General features: G+C 41.2%; 1 protein-coding gene and 1 long non-coding RNA gene across 4 annotated transcripts in view; both read right to left on the reverse strand.

Moving 5' to 3' along the window:
* The window catches only part of GBE1 (1,4-alpha-glucan branching enzyme 1), a 281100-nt gene that overhangs the window by 105338 nt on the left and 156615 nt on the right, over positions 1-19147 (reverse strand). The gene's annotated exons all lie outside the window — the stretch shown is intronic.
* Positions 5426-8027, reverse strand: LOC142068519 (uncharacterized). Its single transcript, XR_012664329.1, has 2 exons — positions 6727-8027; positions 5426-6058 (listed from the first exon to the last, which is right to left on the reverse strand). It is a non-coding gene; the product is annotated as an uncharacterized LOC142068519 (long non-coding RNA).

Here is a 19147-nt window from a genome sequence, read left to right on the forward strand (position 1 = left end):
GGCTTGAAAGAACAAGGGAAATTACTAGGAGAACCAATATTTAAGCTTATATAGGCACAGTAAACAAAAAAGTTTCCCTCACTCTCTAATGATAGCTCCTGTATTAGGGATACTCTCCCCCATGGTACCTTCATCAGAGAAACCTACAGCTTGGCTCCATTATTCACTCTCTCTCTGATGGAAGCCTGTGCCTTTACACTACATTCTCTTCCCCACAGTCCATTCATCAGGCCAGCCTTGAACATCTTTCCTCCTCTCCAAGCAAATAATCCAACCAGCCTGCTTGTCTGATTTATATTCCATAAACTTCTTTGGCAACTGTCCCTCATAAAGACTAACTTTTTCTTCAATATATCATTGACTTGGGGATGGGGGAGGGTTAAAATCACTAAATAAAGAATAAAGTTGGTAGGCAAGAACATGCTGTAAGCTAAATAATTAGACTGGAGAATGTTGAGATAAAAATGTGTAAATGAATGATTAGTGATGGGAGACACTGTGATACAGGAGGACCAGGGAGCAGTGGGAGAGTGCAAGAGGCAAAATATATAAGCTCAAGGCTAATTAAGGCGTGGTTCCCTGTAGACTAGGGAAGGTGGCTGCAGGTTAATCGGAGCACCTGCAGTCAATTAAGGCCCTGATAGGAACCTAATAAAACCCCCTGCATTAGGCAGACAAGGGAGGAGGAAGAGGGAGAAAGGAGAAAGGACTGGAGCTTGGAGGGGTGTTGAGAGATTTGGAAGACCTGAGAATTGGAGTAAGGGAGACTGCCCAGCAGGACCGGGAGACTCCCTTCCCCCCAGCATCTAAGGACCGAGGGTAACTCCACCTAAAGGGGACGAGCGTAAGAAACCCACAGGGGTTGCGAGGGGCTGTGACTCAGAGCGAGGAGCAAACCCAGACCCCTCACCCACTTCCCTCCTCTACCACCTTCCCAGGCTAGTAGCGGGGCCCAAGAGCAGGGGCAAGGGGCGGTATCTTAGCTCCCCGCCAAGAAAACCGCAAGACCCACCAAACTAAAATCGGCCATCTTGCTACAACACAGAGAAACAAAATTAAGTGATACATTTTAAACACAAGATAGGTATTGCCTGGAAAAACCTGAGGTTTTAAGAAGACTTCTGTGAAGAGTATCAGTGAGGAAAATATCAGAAGTCATACTATCCTTTAGAGACATAGGAAAGAAACAGCGATGAAGTTGCCATCTGTACTTTAAAGTGTTTGGAGAGTTTCAGCCAATACCAGTTCCCAGGATAATCAGAAAGGTTGAGTTACAGAAGGATGAAGCTATGTAATCTGAGGTCACTGGACACACTAACTTTAAAACAAAACAACAACAAAAAAACAACAGAAATTGACAGAAAAAAACCCAGAGGGACAGGATGGTAACTGAACAAATGGAATGTTCTTATAATGTAGCATTCTTTTGCAGCAGGTACATAAGCCAAGAACAGCTTCCATAAAAATTGCAACATACACACTTCAAAGCTTCATGACAGTCTGGATATCACCAGTAAACCTCCATCTCTTGAATCTTCAATCTCTGCAGACATAGTCCAGACGACCTTGGAACCAGTATGCTCACACTGCATTGGGGTAGTTTGCCAGAGAGAACTCCACACCACCTACATGATGCTTAACAATGTTCTAATCTGTGCTACTGCAAAGGTGGAGTATGCCAAGTGATCCACATCTACACAGAATCTACTAGAAAACCCACCTATGCCCACATAGGGTTATGGATAGTATAAAATAGTAGAACCAATGGTTTTCAATCTGGCTTTGACGTGGAACTGTTGTATGGAAGAAAGGGGAACATATTACATGACATACCCCTAATCACATGGAATCACAGTATGCAAACCCATATTCTGTTTTTGCACTGTGTGAAATGATTTGGCCTTGAGAGAGTAACATTGTTTATTCAAGTAGAGTTCATTAAACAATTCATTACAGTATCTACACTTTCTATTATTTATTATTTTATTTTTGTGTACTTCATGTATGCTAAAAATGTGCATGCAGAGAAAAAGGTTCATAATACCTGGCAGTATTAGAGCAGTTACCATTGAAATCCTCACTTGAGAAAACATTTGTGCCAATTACCTCTAGAGTCCCTATTTCCTATTATAGGAAATATAGCCAATACCACTAATATTACTGACTTGCAAAAACAACTCTTTTAATATGACTCCTGTTAAAATTGCCAACATTTTTAAATGTCTTACAATGTTAAGGAGGATATGGGGCAAGGGAAATAGTTGGTACCTGCTTTATCTATTTATAATATAAAAAGATTACAAACTTATTCAACAATTCTATATATTTAGGTCTCTCTCCCCTCCCCTCTCCTGTGTCATTTTTTCCTGCAATTGAGTTCTTCGCAGGAGGAACTACCTTGGCATATTTTTGCACCATGTCAACAGTCAAAGGGGCCCCTATCTTGTTTGATGCTTCTGAGTTCTAAGTAATATAAAATACTACTAAACATTTTCCAGACGAATTTCTGCTAATGTCAAATGTATCTTAAATTCTTAACCCCTAGTATTTTCCCCCCTTACTCTTTATGATAATTTGCTATCACATCATCTTCAAGCTGCCTTTTTAGACTAGATCTACGCTACATGATCTTTTTGCTGAACTTGATTAGGTTACATTCATATTGCTATCTGTGTAGAATTCATAATATTAGAAGTAGGCAAGAATTTTTTCTCTTTGAATTGTAGCAGTGATGCTGATATATCAAAAGACTTGTAAACTGCTGTGAACTTTGCACTGCAGGTTATGTTTTAATTTTTGATCTTTTAAACACCTAGAACACATAAAATAAAATAGCTGTGAAAACCAATGCAACACAAGTACCTTGTATATTACATTTCCTTCTATTTTAAACCAAATCTTTCCACACTCCCACATAAAAGAAACTTTCCAAATATGAATCAACTCCCATAAGACTGCTCAAATGCATAAAGTTAATAAAATGCATAATACATTTGAGGAACCAGGCCTTAATTGGTAAGTTCCTGGAACCAAGCCACAGGAAACATTTTTGCCTGTAGCCTGTTTAAAATTGTGACTAAATTACCAAAATTCAGGGAATTGGAAAATTAAGGTTTCAATAGCAATGCTAGCTCAATTACATTGCACAATCTATATAATTTATGCTACATATTTTACAATATTAACAATTACAATATTAATGAATATGTTAAGTGACACATTTACACTTCAATCCTGCAATGCACTGTGTCTTTGCAGAGCCATACAGAAGTCAATTGGGTTATATTGGGCCGGCCTGCCTGCCCATATACAGTGAATTCCAGAAGCACGCTCTTACACACAAACAAACCAGAAATAAATAAATAAATAATATATATACACTTACCGGTGCACTAACCTCTCCTTTGATTATAAATTCCATTTATTTTAATGGCACATCCTTAGAGCTATCTTTTTCTTTTTGCTAAACGATTTTTTTTTTTTTTAAAGAAGAAAATCTTCAAGGCTGCCTAAGGTGCTTAAAATGTTACAACACACTTTTAAAAAAAAAAAAAAAAATCTACAGCAGCATAAAGCTGCTAAAACACACTGACAAGCATACTTTTATTAAACAAAATGAGCTGTTTATAGTCCTCAAAGTCTTCCAATGTGCACTTATTGAGTACAAATAAACCAGACGGATACGCGCAGAGCATCTGTAAGTGTGAAGGTAGGCTGCATCTACACTGAAACCAGGGATGTAATCTGAAGTTTGAAGACATATCCAAACTTGCTTTAATCTAGGAGCATGGCAACACTTGCAGAAGTAGAGTCCTATGAGTTGAATCCGCCTTCATACAGCACAGTAAGGAAAGCGCTGCAGTCTGTCCACACGGACAGCTGTAAGTGCACTGGCGTGGTCACATATGCAGGACTGGCAGGGGCATTGGGAGTGGTTCATTATAAGCAGCTATCCCACAGAGCACCTCTTCCCATTCTGGCACTGTGGCTTGTGGGAAGGGGGCTGGAGGTGCAGGGCATTCTGGGCCCTGTCCCAACTCCCCGTGATGCATCAGTTCGCATCCCAGCATTCCCTTTGCTTCCGTCCACATTTGGCGCCATCTTTCAACGGTTTTTGTACTGCGCGCTCTGTCTTCCCTTTCCGAACTGCTGAGGAATATGCCGACAACTCTCGACAGTGCATCACGTTTGGCGGTCGAGCTGTTCCTTAAGATCCAAAGGGACAGTGAGGATTCAGATGATGATATCGACTCAAGTAACGCAAACTACACGAATTTGCTTGTGGCATTCACAGACATGCTCACCACTGTGAAACGCCGCTTTCGACTTGGGAAACAAGCACTGAGTGGTGGGATCACATCGTCATGCAAGTCTGGGGTGACGAGCAGTGGCTGCAAAACTTTCGGATGAGAAAAGCCACGTTCATGGGTCTGTGTGAGGAGCTCCTCCCACTCTGCGGCACAAGGACACGAGATTGAGAGCTGCCCTGACGGTGGAGAAGTGGGTGGCTATTGCTATCTGGAAGCTGGCAACTCCAGACAGCTATCAATCAGTCGCTAACCAGCTTGGAGTGGGGAAGTCGAACGTTGGAATCTTATTGATGCAAGTTTGCAGGGCCATTAATCACATCCTGCTCAGAAGAACCGTGACTCCAGATAACGTGCATGACATTGTGGCTGGCTTTGCACAAATGGGTTTCCCTAACTGCGGAGGGGTGATAGATGGGACACATATTCCAATTCTGGCACCAGCCCACCTAGCCTGTGAGTATGTTAATCGGAAGGGGTATTTCTCTATGGTTCTCTAGGTGCTTGTGGATCACTGTGGGTGATTAACATTAACGCAGGCTAGCCCGGAAAGGTGCATGACACATGCATCTTTTGAAACACTGGCCTGTTCAGGAAGCTGCAAGCCGGGACTTTTTTCCTAGACCAGAAGATCACAGTAGGGGAAGTCAAAGTCCCATTGAGATCCTTGGAGACCCCGCTTACCCTTTAATGCCATGGCTCATGAAACACTACACGGGGATCCTTGACAGCAGCAAGGAGTGGTTCAACAACAGGCTGAGCCTGTACAGAATGACTGTGGAGTGTGCTTTTGGCCATTTAGAGGGTCGCTGGCGCTCTCTGTATGGGAAGCTGGACCTGGCCAATAACAGCATCCCCGCGGTTATATCAGAGGTTCAACACCTGGAGGCTGAATTTGAACAGTCAGAGAGCAGGGCTATTAGAGGGGCCCAGTGCAGGGCTGCAAGGATTAGGGATGCCTTGAGGGAGTAATTTGAGGCTGAAAGTTTAGTGTGGTGCCCTGCACAGGAGTGAAGTGCGGTAAGAATCTGTGTTTGCTATGTATGATACACTGACTTGCAGTGCCTGTTACTTTCCTGGGCTAAGGTTTCTTTTACATTATGCAATAATAAAGAACGTTTTCAAAGCGAAAAAATCAATTTATTGAAAAGAAACACAACACAACTGCTTGGGAAACACAAAGGGCAAGGGGGTGGGGTGGGATGGGGAATGGGGAATCAGATTTGCGTATGTTCTGTCTGTAGTGCTGTGCAATGCGTGCTACACTTCAGGATGGCTATACTGCATGGTGATGGGGGTTGAGTGCAGCGGGTAAGGGTCGTAGTTTTCAGGGGTGGGTGGTGAAGGTGTTGGAGGCAGCGTGTGGCGCTAAGAACCTGGATGTTGCGGAAGGTGGTTTGGAGGTGACATGGGGGCACAAGGGAAAGAGTTTTGGGATAAGGGCTGCGGGGGGCGAGGGGGGGAAACGGGAACGGTAGTGCTCCGCCTGCATGGCTACGAGTGATGGATCAAGTCTACTTGGCACTCCATGATGCTTAGCAGCCGCTCTGTGCTTTGGTGCCAGCAATCCACATTTTGCTGGCGGACCATCCTTTCACTCTCCCGCCACTCCGGCACTTTTTAATTTTCATTAGTTGAATGCTGCATGACTTCATGCAGCATGTCCTCTTTGCTTCTACATGGCCTCTTCCTGATTCTTTGCAGCCTCTCGGCCGTTGATAAGACAGACAGCTGAGATCTCAAGGTTGCATCTGTAAAGGCAAAATGAAACACTTAAACAGAGGCAGCATTGTTCACACTAGACAGAGCAATGATTCTCCCTTACTTAAGGGCAAGCATAGTCTACACAATAGCATAATTTGCTTGTCTCAAAGCGAGTGCACGTAACCCACGGGAGCCCAAAAATAGTGAGTAAGCACAGGGTCAAGCGTGACTGATTGTTTCACGGCCGTACTGTCCTCTGGGTTTCTGTGTCTTGGGGAGAGCCAACAGTAGCGGGGGGCCCCTATACTGAACACTGTCCCCACATTTTCCACAGGAGTTCATCCTGGAAGATATCTCGCTGCTGAGGGTGACCAGGGAAGCAAGGGAGGGTCTTCTACTACAATGCGACTTCCACCCTGGCCCATATGCAGCTTGCCTGTGTGCAGCAATGGCCCCCCCGCCCCGCATGGCACAGCGGCGTTGACAAGTTAGCTTTACTGGGACAAGGACCACAGTGGCTCTCCTGAAAAACCTGTGCAAACGCATTGCCCAAGTTCTGGCTCAGACCTTTGAAGAGATCACTGAGGCCGATTACCGCGATATGAGAGAGCTCATCAACGCCCTATTCCGCATCTAGGCATGCATGCAGCCCTAAGCCTCCTCACCCCAAGAGCCTGCACCAAATAACTTCCTTCCCAAAATAAAAGCTGCTTACTGGGAACCTCCTCTGGTGTTTGTCCTTCCCCAAGAACCCGGCTGCTGCGACTGGCTACCTTCCTCCTGGCTTGAGACCAGCTCCTGAGGGCATGCATCTAGGAATTCCGGGATGTCTTCCTCCGCCGGAGCACCCTTGCTCCCACTTTGCTGCTCCTCCTCCTCCTGCCTTGTTACATTGGCCTCTGAGGTGTCCATGGTGGTACTCGGCATGGAGGTGGGGTCGCCCCCAAATATCGCGTCCAGCTCTTTGTAAAAATGGCAGGTCGCGGGGGCAGCTACTGTTTGCCTCTCGGGCTTTGTGGTAAGCATTCTGCAGGTCCTTCACTTTAACCCTGCACTGTAGTGCATCCCAGTCATAGCCCCTTTCCAACAGGGCCTTTGATATCTGTCCAAAGATATTGTAATTCCTGCAGCTGGAGCGCAGCTGGGACTGGACAGCTTCCTCCCCCCAAACACTGGTGAGATCCAGCACCTCGCCATTGCTCCATACTGAGGATTGCCTGGCGCGTGGCGGCATGGTCACCTGGAAAGATTTGCTGAGAGCACTCCACGCCTGGCTGAGCAAAACAGGAAGGGGATTTTCAAAATTCCAAGAGAATTTAAAGGCCGGGTCTGACGGTTGGTCACCTGAGGGCAGGGCAGTAGAGTTCAAAGTGATGACCAGAGTGGCTAGAACAGGCATTGTATGGCACTTCTGGAGACCAATCACAGCGCAACAGACCAGGGCGTCCACACTGGCACCACGGTGCTCCAGCAGTGGCGCAGCAAACCTTATTCCACTCGCTGAGGTGGAGTACCAGCAGCGCTGTAGCCGTAGAGACAGAGCGCTCTACGTGCCTTGCCAGCATGGACGGGTAGTAAGCTAGGGTGCCCGGGGCTCCTTTATTGCACTGTAACCTTCAAGTGTAGCCAAGCCCTAGGTAACTCATTAAGAAGAGCAGAGAGGACATAGTGATGTGGGCTGTACAAGACTGCTTGGCCCCAGTGATCTCCACAGGTTAAAAAAATTAACTTGTGCCTTTTTGTGTTTTTATAGTGGGTAAAAACCGCCCTGCAAGTAGTTCAAAAATAACTTTAAAAAGTAACCAAGTTTTTTGTTATTAAAAATTCAGGTCTCACCAACCCTAGAAAGCTACAGCAACTGGATAGCCAGTGAAATTATCACATCACAAGACTCAAAAGACTGAAAGCTGAGCAACTGAGTGGGAAAGGAATTTTTAGTGAGATTCTTTCAATGTATGTTTGTTTTTTGACAACACCTATGTAACTTTAATGGACTACCAAGAACCTAGACAAAAGATGTCTTTGTTAAAGAATCAGCACCCCTACTCTTCATTTAAAATGTAATACTTCGAAACCCTCGAGAAAGTCCATCAGGACAATCTTATTTCAAATGTGAAACATGAAAAATAGAGTAAAAAGTGAATTATTTTAAAAGTTGTAAGTACAGAAGAATTTCAGAGTTACGAACACCAGTCACAAACTGACCAGTCAACCACACACCTCGTTTGGAACCAGAAGTACAAAGTCAGGCAGCAGCAGACAAATTTAAAAAAAACAAAACAAAAAAACCCACACAGTACAATACTGTTAAACTACTAAAAAATAAAGAGAATGTTTAAAAAAGATATGACAAGATAAAGAAACTGATTCTGTGTTTGTTTCATTAAAAATAAGATGGCTAAAAGCACAGTAAAGTTTCAAAGCTGTATTAATGATATACCATATATAGCAGACTGTTGTGGAATAATATATTATACATTTTGTGCCTTTTCTATTTGCAGCAGAATTCAAATTCAAGGGAGAATTAACATAAGATCTTGATTGAGCAATATTCTATTTAAAAAAGACATTTAAAAACTTCCAGTAAGCACAGCAACAGCTAATTTTATGTATGTTTTGTAACGGTGAGTAATTACAGTGTATTTTCAAAAGAAATAGCTGACGGATATGCATATAACTTTCAAAAAAACATGACAAATATGTTATAGTACGAGATGTACATAAAGTCCTTAAAGACTAATATATTACATTGCGTTCACTAAGATGAATTAGAAGGAAGAGTAAGCTACTATTTTTCATCTACTTAAATAGAACCAAATCAATTTTATCATTTTAAGTTGTAAATTAGGGGTTCTCAGAATGCAGAATAGTTTTGAATATTCTCTGATTTACACAATAGGAATAAAGAAAAAAACTTGCTTTTAGTTGATTTAATCATGTTAAAATCCCTTTACACATTAGGCACTTAAAAAAATAAAAATTAACCTCACACCAGCTTTGAAGATATGCAGTTTCGTCATAATTTAGTAATCTGTATTTTGAGTCCTACATCAGACAGGACCTCATCTGGGAAGTATCAGGAAAAACAGAAGCTTCTGCCAAGTGATTAGTCATTCACGGTGATGTAACCAGCTCAAAAGTAACATTTATTGATTAAAATATTTGAAAATGCACATTTAGTGCATATTCCTACTTAATAATTATTTAGGGGCAGGGAATCCCTTATTTGTTGGTACAACACAGACAAAAAGGGCACTGACCTTTGGTTCAAAAGCAATTACTTAAAGGTTCTGTTCAGCCTAAATTTGCCTCAGCAGTCGCTAGCATAAAGAGGCACCACAAACCTCTCATGCTATACAGATGCAGAGGCTATTTTGCAGAGGTAATCCTCAGAAACAGCCACCTAACTTGTACCTAGTACCGTTCTTTCTTTTTTAACTCATTGGAATATGATCCCAGATAGATCACTCATCCCCAAAATTAGGGAAGTTTAGATACTAATCGTTCTAGATGCAACCAACCTCTCGGGGCTCAAATCCAGCAGTATAAATGGACAACTCCGTTTTCAGCAGAGTTGTACTCTTTCCTGGATATTAAAAATGAAAAATATATTTAGTAAAAATTAGTATGTAGAACTCTCAATGTACAAGACTGTTTTAGAATAATCTGGGAGATAATGTTTCTTTGTTAACTGATTCAGAGGTACGTAAGAAGATAAATAGAACAAAGTAGCACCCCAAACAGATTAACCTTCTATAAATGATTGCTTTTTGACATTTGAAACTTTTAGGGTAAACTATCACTATCGCAAAACTACTGGTATCTCTCTGTTAATCTTCACAAATACAAAAAACGGAGGTCTCTTGCATGCAAGTGCCCTTTGCAAGTATAAGTCTAACAACTGCCCCTACTGAGAAGCATTTAAATACAATTAATATTTAAGTGCTCATGCTGAGAAAATAGGAAGGTTTTGCAAATATGCAGTTATTAGGCTTCAATCAGATACTAATAAAAAAGAATAGACGGATGCTATATTTTTACTGATAGAAATGATGTGTTCCAATATTGCCAAGACAGACAAGTGATTTCTGCTTTAGCTAGCACATAACTCAAATCAATGCTGGTTTTCTCTTTCCTGTCCTCCCCCTCTGCAATCACAGATTAATGGCCTTTGAGAAGATGCTTCGATAAGAGTATCTTTATCACTTCCTGACGCGTAGTTCACTATTCTTAGGGCACATTCTCTTTTACACTAATGAAAGTTTAATAAAGGAAAACATTAAAAGACATACAGCTGTTACAACTTTTTTTTTTTTTTTTTTTTTACAATATTAGAGTGGTGCTTTGTCTTCCTTGAAAACTTGAGAGTTTTCATGTCAGAAACCCCTCTCCCCTCAAGTAATTTCACAATAGGCATTTATATACCCAAGTTTTTAAAAAGGATAATCATGCTCAATACTTAAACATTGCAATTAAACAAACAAACCAACCAACCAACCTGAAGTAAATTCAGGGCTAACCATTTGTATATTGTCTATCAGTTTTTATAATGCAAAAGACATTTGTACTCCAGACAAATGAAGTGGAAGCTAACAAGCCTGAGTAGTCCAAGGAAAGACACACAGCTGAAGTGAAATTAAAACTGCTCTATTTGACATCTAGTGTTCCTTATTGATTCAAGGATTCTTTAGGTGATTAAAAAAGGGTCTTTCACTCTAATGCCAGATCTGAAAAATTATACAAGAGTATCTTCATCATTATCATCCATATATGGATAAAGAAAGATGGCAAGCTCTCTATCTTCAGCAATTACTTGGAAAGGCTGAAGGAATGTTTTATGAATTCTCTACTCTTCGGGATGTGGCCTGCTCAGAACTAAGCAGTAATGAGAAGTATTTCAATATTTCTGTTCTCACACAATGTTAACTGACATGTTACAAATGCCTAACAGCAAACAACAACAACAAAAGGAAACTTTTGCCAGAGAGTCTCAAGGAGAAGAAACGGTGGACACCTCCTGTAGAATCTGTGAAGCTAATTCAAACACAACCGCCCGCTGCCGATCCCCAATTACATGAAGTGCTTATTAAATCTTCAGGAACCAATTTGTTTTTATTTTTTTTGAGTTGATTTACTGCTCTGAAACCCAAAATGGGTCACACTCAGTGTACATCACTGAGATTTTACAACATGATTTTGAAAAGAATATATTTTTCTTAACAGATGTTACTTCGAGAGCATTTACTCTATGAAACACGACATTTTCTACTGTGCAAGAAAAAGAACAGAAAAGTAGCCATTTAGCCAATACTCTGACATTTCATTATTAGACAAATGGTGTTTAACATGGAGTCAATTTGCTTTAATAGCATCTGACCTTAGCGTCCTTACAATATTTCGTAAAATGTTAGAAAAGTCATTTTAAAATGTTTTGTCTTTTTGCTTTCATAACAGCCATGATAGGATTGTGAACTCCCACTCCCTTCCTCTGAGGTCCAAGCTTGTGTCAATATCTTAGAGGTGTAATGACTTGTCTACATGGTGCTTCAGTCCACACCAAAGGGGTAAAAATTGTAGTCTGCACTAGCATGTCATCCACTAACTGAACCTTGTTGATGCGCATTAAAAGTTTCTTAGTGCACATTTTAATGCAGTCCTGTTTCAAACAGTATTATGTTAATTTGTACTAGGGAACTTTCAGTGCACATCAGCAGATTCCAGGTGGGCCAGTTCATGAGCCACATACTAGTATAGACTAAAATTTACATTCCTCTGCTGCAGGCTACAACGTTATCTATACAAGCTCTCAGTCTAGAGAGGGTGGCTATCTTGCTCAGATACTTCTGTGGGACAGAGAGGAGGCAGTTCCTAACCACCAGAGACAAGAGGTCATGGTGACATTCTACATGGCTGGAGATAGAGGACTATACGTAGACAGTGGGCACCAGAGAGAAGAGAAGCAAAAGGAATTCCACACAACTAGAAGTTTCAAATCAACACCAGTATACATATTGATCAACATGAAAGTATACATATTGATCTGGGTAAGTGGCTGATTCTTTGGGATAGAAGAACCTTATATGTGATGAATCTGGTTATCAGTAACCTCTCATCATAAAGACCAGATGTCTGGGTGGCGATAGGGGCTGGATTGCCTAAGGCTTCTTATTTTTAGCTTCTTGGTAACCAGTGTGGCGATACAGATGCTTATTTTGTTACTGGTTTGGGGAATCTATAAAATAAGCCACCAGTTTTTGAGGTGTCTGCCATATCTTTTTTATCAATCTGTCCTGAATTTGGCACTCTCAGCTATGACCTACACCAGGAACGGCCCACAGATATCTCAAGATTCAGCAGGTCTAAGGTAACAAAGTGATGTACGGGGCACACATGTGGAGGCAGCTCGGCCCAACCTGTAAGAAAATCAAGCTTGCCCTCAAAGAGTTCTCCAACTTCCCCAGGAAGACAGATTACCCTTGTTGAAGATTCAGTACTCAGAAGTATCAAAAGAACATTCTGCAAGGGATGATTAAACAACAGGACAGCATGCTGCCTTCCCAGAGCCAAGACATGAGATGTCACTAAGTTGACAGGCAAGGATCTAGTGGTGATTATTCATATCTGCACTAGTGACACTGCATCTTAAGATATCTCACAGATAATAAATGACTTCAGGGAACTTGGAAGCATACTGAAGAAACATGTCCAAGTGATCTTCTCAGAGATTCTTCCTTTCCCCACAAGTGAAAGACGACAGAAAGCAGAAGATTCTAGAAGTGAAATGCTGGCTACGTAAGTGGTGTACAGTGGTCAACTTTCTCTGGTGAGGGGGACTGTATAGTTTGAGTAATCAGGAGGAAGTTAATCTAATAGCAAAAGGGGAGGAGGGTAAAAAGAGGAAAGATATGAGTGCTCTGCACAACCTGAAAGATTGAGAACAAAATTAATCAAGGACATGAGAAATTCTTGAATTGCTTATACACCAATGCTAGGAGCCTGACTAAGAAACAAAAGGAATTGTTCATTTATGAGCATAAATTCAAATCTAATTGGTATTACTGAAACTTGGTGGGGTGATTCACACAATTGGAATGTTAAAACCAATTATTTATTTTGGAAGGATTGAGAGGGCAAAAGGGGAGGGGGAGTAGGTCAAAAATGGCATTACCTGTTTCCAAATCACTGACAAATCAGAAGAAAATGACCTTGAATGCTAATGGATCGCTGTCCTAACAGATAAAGCAAAAGATGGGGTATTAATAGGTGTCTACAACAGACCATCAAATCACAGTAGGGAACAGGATGATTGTTTCTTTACACATCTGTCTATCTATGATGTTTGGGGGTTTCCTGTGATCCTGGGAGTCTTTAAGTTGAGTGGCAGCATGAGACTTCAGCATGTCAATACTAAAACATTCTTGGAATTTCTAAAAATTAAAATGACCGCTTCCTAACTCACAAAATGTTGCATCCAGCAAAAAGGAATTCTATATTAGACCTTATCTTAACAGATAAAGAGGAACTGATCACAGAAGTAAAAAATCAATGGTAGCTTTGGTACAAGTGATCATAACTTGTTAACATTTATAATGTGAAAGCAAAATGAAGTGCAGACCAGTAAAATATATTATATATATATATATATACATATATATATATATATATATATATATATACACATATACACACACACAGCATTTGATCAAATGGAAGAAAGATGATGTTGATCGTAATGAATATAAATGAGAAATTAGGAATTGTAGAATATTGATAAGGGAAGCAAAGGGACACAAGGAGAAATCAATAGCCAGCAGAGTTAAGGACAATAAGGAGTTTTAAAAAAATGTATTAGGGAAAAAAATAATCCTGACAGTGGTATTGGTCCACTACTGGGAGGAAATGGAAGAATCGTCAATAACATTGCTGAAAAGGCAGAAGCGTTCCATAAATATTTCTGTGTTGTATTTGGGGGGCAAAGGTGACAGTTTCATCATAATGGTGATAACACTGTTCCCACGGTACTAGAAGAAAGCTAATGCTGAGCCCAGTTTTAAAAGGGGCAGCCAGGATGACTGAGTAATAATGACATTGACCCCAGGCAAGAAAATGGAGTGGTTGATATAGGACTTAAGAATTAACAGGGGGTAATGTAATTCATACAAATCAACATGGATTTATAGAAAACAGATCCTATCAAACTCACTTGATATCCTTTTTAATGAGATTACACATATGGTAGGTAAAGTAATAGTGATGACATAATATACTCAGACTTCTGTAAGGTGTTTGATTTGGTACCACACAACATTTTAATTTAAAAACTAGAATGATAGAATGGATTAAAAACTTGCTAACTGATGATTCCCCATTTGAGACCTATCATCAACTGAGTGTGATTCTAGAAGGGTCCTGCAGAGATTGGTTCTTGGCCTTATGTTATTTAACATTTTTATCAATGGTCTTAAGAAAAAATAAAATCATCATGGATCAAGTTTGCAGATGACACAAATTGGGGGAGTGGTAAATAATGAAGCACACACGTCACTGATTCAGAGCAATTTGGTTTACTTGCTAAACCGGGTGGAAGCAAACAATGTGCCAAATGTGTACCTGTAGGAACAAAGAGCACAGGCCATTCTTACAGGATGGGAGACTATCCTGGGAAATGTTGACTCTGAAAAAAGATTTGGGGGTCTTGGTAGATACTCAGCTGGGATCCTGGGATGCATAAACAGGACAAACTCAAGTAGGTGTAGAGGGATTATTTTGCCTCTATTTGGCACTGGTGCAGCTGCACTGGAATACAGTCTCCAATTGTTGTGTCCACAGTTCAAGAAGGAATTTGACAAAGAGGGTTCAGAGAAGAGCCATGAAAATGATTAAAGGATTAGAAAACCTGTTTTATAGCATTAGACTCAAAAGTTCAATCTATTTAGTTTAGCAAAGAGAAAATTAAGGGGTGACTTGATTAGTCTATAAGTACCTATGTGGGGAACAAATATTTAACAATGGGCTCTTTAGAGCAGAGAAAGGTACAACATGATCCAATGGATGGAAGTGGAAGCTAGACAAATTCAGACAAGAAATATGGTGGAAATTATTAACAACAACAAACAACTGCTGGAGCAATTTACCAAGGGTCGTGGTGGATCCTTATCACTCACCGTTTTTCAATCACAGGTGGGTTTTTCTCTAAAAAACTATGTTCTACAAATTATTTTAGGGAAGTTCTATGGCCTGTGTTATGTAGGAGGTCAGACTCAATGATCACAATGGTCTCTTCCGGCCTTGGATTCTATTAATTGCCATATCCATTCACTCCCAGTTGAATTTGAATGAATTGAAGAATGGTTAGTTTCCACAGCCAACAGTTTTCATACTAAACTAGCCTAGGATGCCCAGCAATACTAACACATTTTAGACAAGTTCTTGGAAAGCTCTCTCTCTGTCTGGTTTGTCATAGCACAAAAAATAGGATAAATCATAGCTTTGTCACACAGAAGTGTGAATTCTAAGGGAAAATACAATATTTTCAAATCTATTAAATTTGTTTTGAAGGTTTTAAAGTTCAGCAAGAACCAGATGTTAGGAGCACTCTAAGTCTTTATTAACGATGGATAAACTTTAAGGGTAGGAAGTTCAACAATATGGACATTTACTGAAAAATAAGAGCAGTAAGACCTTGTAAAAACTGTAGAATAAGGTGGTTAAAAAGTTGTTAATGAAGAACTATTTTCTGTTCTATTCCATTATCTGAAACTTATTATGGAGGAGTGCTGGTGACTCCATAGTTAAGGTTGAGTATAATTTGCTGTTTAATAAACAATTTTTCAAAGAGCTCTAAAATCCACAAACACATTCAGGTCATCTTGACAATTGCTATACTACATCTGGTCTTAAGGTAAGGTTAGTGAGGCAAACTTTGAACCATTATGGTCCTGGGAGCCCAGAGAATGAGGGGTAGGTCAGACTGGGGACCCATTATTTTATTTTTCCCCTTCTTATAACTTTGAGCATGCTTGTGGCTTAAAGTCTGGCACGGACTTTCATCAAATGGAGGTTACTGGATTAATTTTACCTCAGCTAATGTCCAGTACCCAATTCCAAGTCAGGATAGCAATATTTTCAAAGTTAGAAGAGGAGCTGTCTGGCTATATGAATTGTTATGCACATAGGATGCACACCAGAAAAAGTGATTTGTCCATGGCATCACCAGACTGATATAACAGCCTTTTAAAGGTTATCAGCTCATTTCACACTCACTTGGAGGCTTAGGGGATCAGGCCATAGTCCTTAAACCAAAGAACCACCCACAGAACAAGAGTTCTCAAGGAAGGTCTTGAACATCTGCTATTTTCAGCTTGCCTTCCATTTTGATGCTTTTGGAAGTTTTTCAACAAATGTAGACAATACTATGGGGTAGCCTTTGGCAAATCATTTTTAAGGTAAAGCACAACTTTTTGTTTAGAAGATAATTTATCAAAATGCTCTAAAAATCCACGTACATACTCGATTGTTTTGAAAACTGCTGTGCCACATCAGAGCAGGGAAGGGCATGTCTACACTGGAAACTTCAAAGCGCTGCTGCAGGAATGCTCCCGCGGCAGTGCTTTGAAGTGCGAGTGTGGTCGTGCGCGAGTGCTGAGAGAGTTCTCCCAGCGCTCCTGGTAATCCACCACCATGAGGGTGATTAGCTCCGAGCACTCGGTGCACGGTTCCCAGCACTCGGAGCCTGTCTACACTAGCGCTTCAAAGCACTTAGACTTCCTGCGCTCAGGGGGGTGGATTTTTCTCCCCCCCAGCCAGCAAGTTAGAGCATAGACAAGTCCTTAGTGATGCAAGTTTGGAATCAGTTGGACACAGGGTTCTTCAAAAAAATATAGTCCCCAAAGAAACTGAGCTGTTTTTCAAATCTTACAACTTTTTCCACAGAGATTTTGGGGGGGGGGGGAGGGAAGAGAAGTGTAGCTCTGACACTCTTAACAACAAAACAAAGAAACAGACCGACCAACCAACCAACAAACAAAAGCAATGGCCTGCCCCTGAACTCAGCTATTCAAATAGTACCAAGAACCAGTTTAGAAATGTAAAATTTTGACGTTATTACACTACAAAATTTTTAACGCTTCTCCTTACACATAGCTCACACTCTGGAAGTTCTTCCCAGACTCTTTGCAAAAGACACTAAGGAGAAAATATATTGGCCTTGAACCCAAAAATTATGAATCTGATCTTTTGGAGATTTGTGTGCTGGGCTCATTAGCACTCTTAACCTGCCTTACGGGGTTCATTTTGGAAGCAAGTCTGTTGTCTGCAGTTTTGAGCAAGTGTAAATTAATGCTACGTACACATCTGGCCTGAGTCCGGCAGTCAGTACTGCATCCAGGATATGAAAAACAGGCCACTTCCCACTTCTGAGAACCTCCTACACTATTCCTACATGGAAGCCCGTTGTAACCTGCTCACAACTGTTCTGTAATCATGCCTACCCCACTATAAGTTTTAAGAAAAAAGAAAAAAAATCACTGCCAAAACACTGTTAAATACAGAGAGTTAAAGGTACCTGCAATACCACATATCATTCCAGGCCACAGAGGGTGACTAAAACCTAAACTTTTGAAAAATCAGGAAATAGAGTTAAGATAATTTAACTTTCTCTTCCCACACAATTTTAACGCTTCCCCATTTGAAAGATACCTCATTGAGTCTCTCAGAGATTTAAGACTACTGTTCTTGAACTTGTGGAGGGTAGCAAGGAAAGTAAAACAAAACAGGGTATTCTCACACCTTGTCTTTATGATAACAGTAGAGCTAGACGAGGGCTAGTGAAGATGAGCTACCTAGGCATGACAGACCACTTTGTCTATTCCAGAGATAAAACCATCCAGAGATGCCAGATACTAACCATTCTTTATCCTACGGACTACCTCTGGGACTCCAAGGCTAGCCTTGACAGAGCCTGGTGGTGCATTTTAAAGGATAGAGAGGGCGCATGGCACTGCATAAATGTCAGTATAGGCTTCACATTCTGATGGTATTGAGAGGATGCAATATAGCAAAGCACTCTTACCTTCCCCTTCCTTTCTGACATATTTAGTAGAACATGTGGAGGTGACTGACAGCCATATCCTACAGAGGTTTTAAAAAAAACTTTTCATATATTCACAGATTTTAGAACAAAGATAGACCAGCGGTTCTCAAACTGTGGGTCTGGACCCCATTTTAATGGGGTTGCCGTGGCTGGCGTTAGACTTACCGGGGCCCAAGCCAAAGCCGAAGCCTCAGGGCTTCAGCATGGGTGGCAGGGCTCAGGTTACAGGTTACAGGGTGGCGAGACCCACGCGGACTCAAGCTTTGGTCCCCGCTTCTGGGGTCATGTAGTATTTTTTGTTGTCAGAAGGGGGCTGTAGTGCAATGACGTTTGAGAAACCCTGAGATACAATATTATGATCATCTTAGGCCTCTCAAATATCAGAACTCCACCACATAGCCTACCCCTCCGACCAAAAAAAGGGGGATCTGTGATCCTTGTAGATGCAGCTGAACTTTCCTTTCTGATGGCAAAGTCAGGCAACCTGCTGCACTTAATTCATGGTATACAGCTACACCTAACCTGAAGAGGTGTGTGAGATTACAAATAAGAAGTCGTATAGAACTGTGCAAGACATAGCACATACATGATGAAAAGTGGCAGATTTTCTTAGAGATATGTCAAATTTGGTTTGGTGCTAATACTTCCTGCAACTCCAAGGGGACAGAGATGAGATTGAGTGGGGATGTGGAAATCATTACCTAAACTCTCTACTTTCCAGTTTTCAGAATAAGAAACTTAAGCCATCATAGATATTCTGGAAGGGTACAAGGCACTGCTGGGCAACTTTAACTATGCATTTGTCAAGGCTGATTCCCCACTCTGGCCTTATTGGAAAAAACCTGTGTCCGCCCATTTCTAAAGACCCTCCCCTAGCCTAGCAGGAGGGACCACTGGAACCGGGTTCCAAATGAAGACAGGGGACAACTAATGAAAAACAGGGTCAGGAGAGGTGGTCAGAGGTTCCCCACTCTGGCACTTCGAGTGCAGAAGGTGGGGGCTTGCAAAGACTCTAAAAATTAATACTTGCCACTCCAGGCTTGTA

Source organism: Caretta caretta, chromosome 1, assembly GCF_965140235.1.
Source record: "Caretta caretta isolate rCarCar2 chromosome 1, rCarCar1.hap1, whole genome shotgun sequence".
In the NCBI taxonomy this organism is placed as follows: Eukaryota; Metazoa; Chordata; order Testudines; family Cheloniidae; genus Caretta; species Caretta caretta.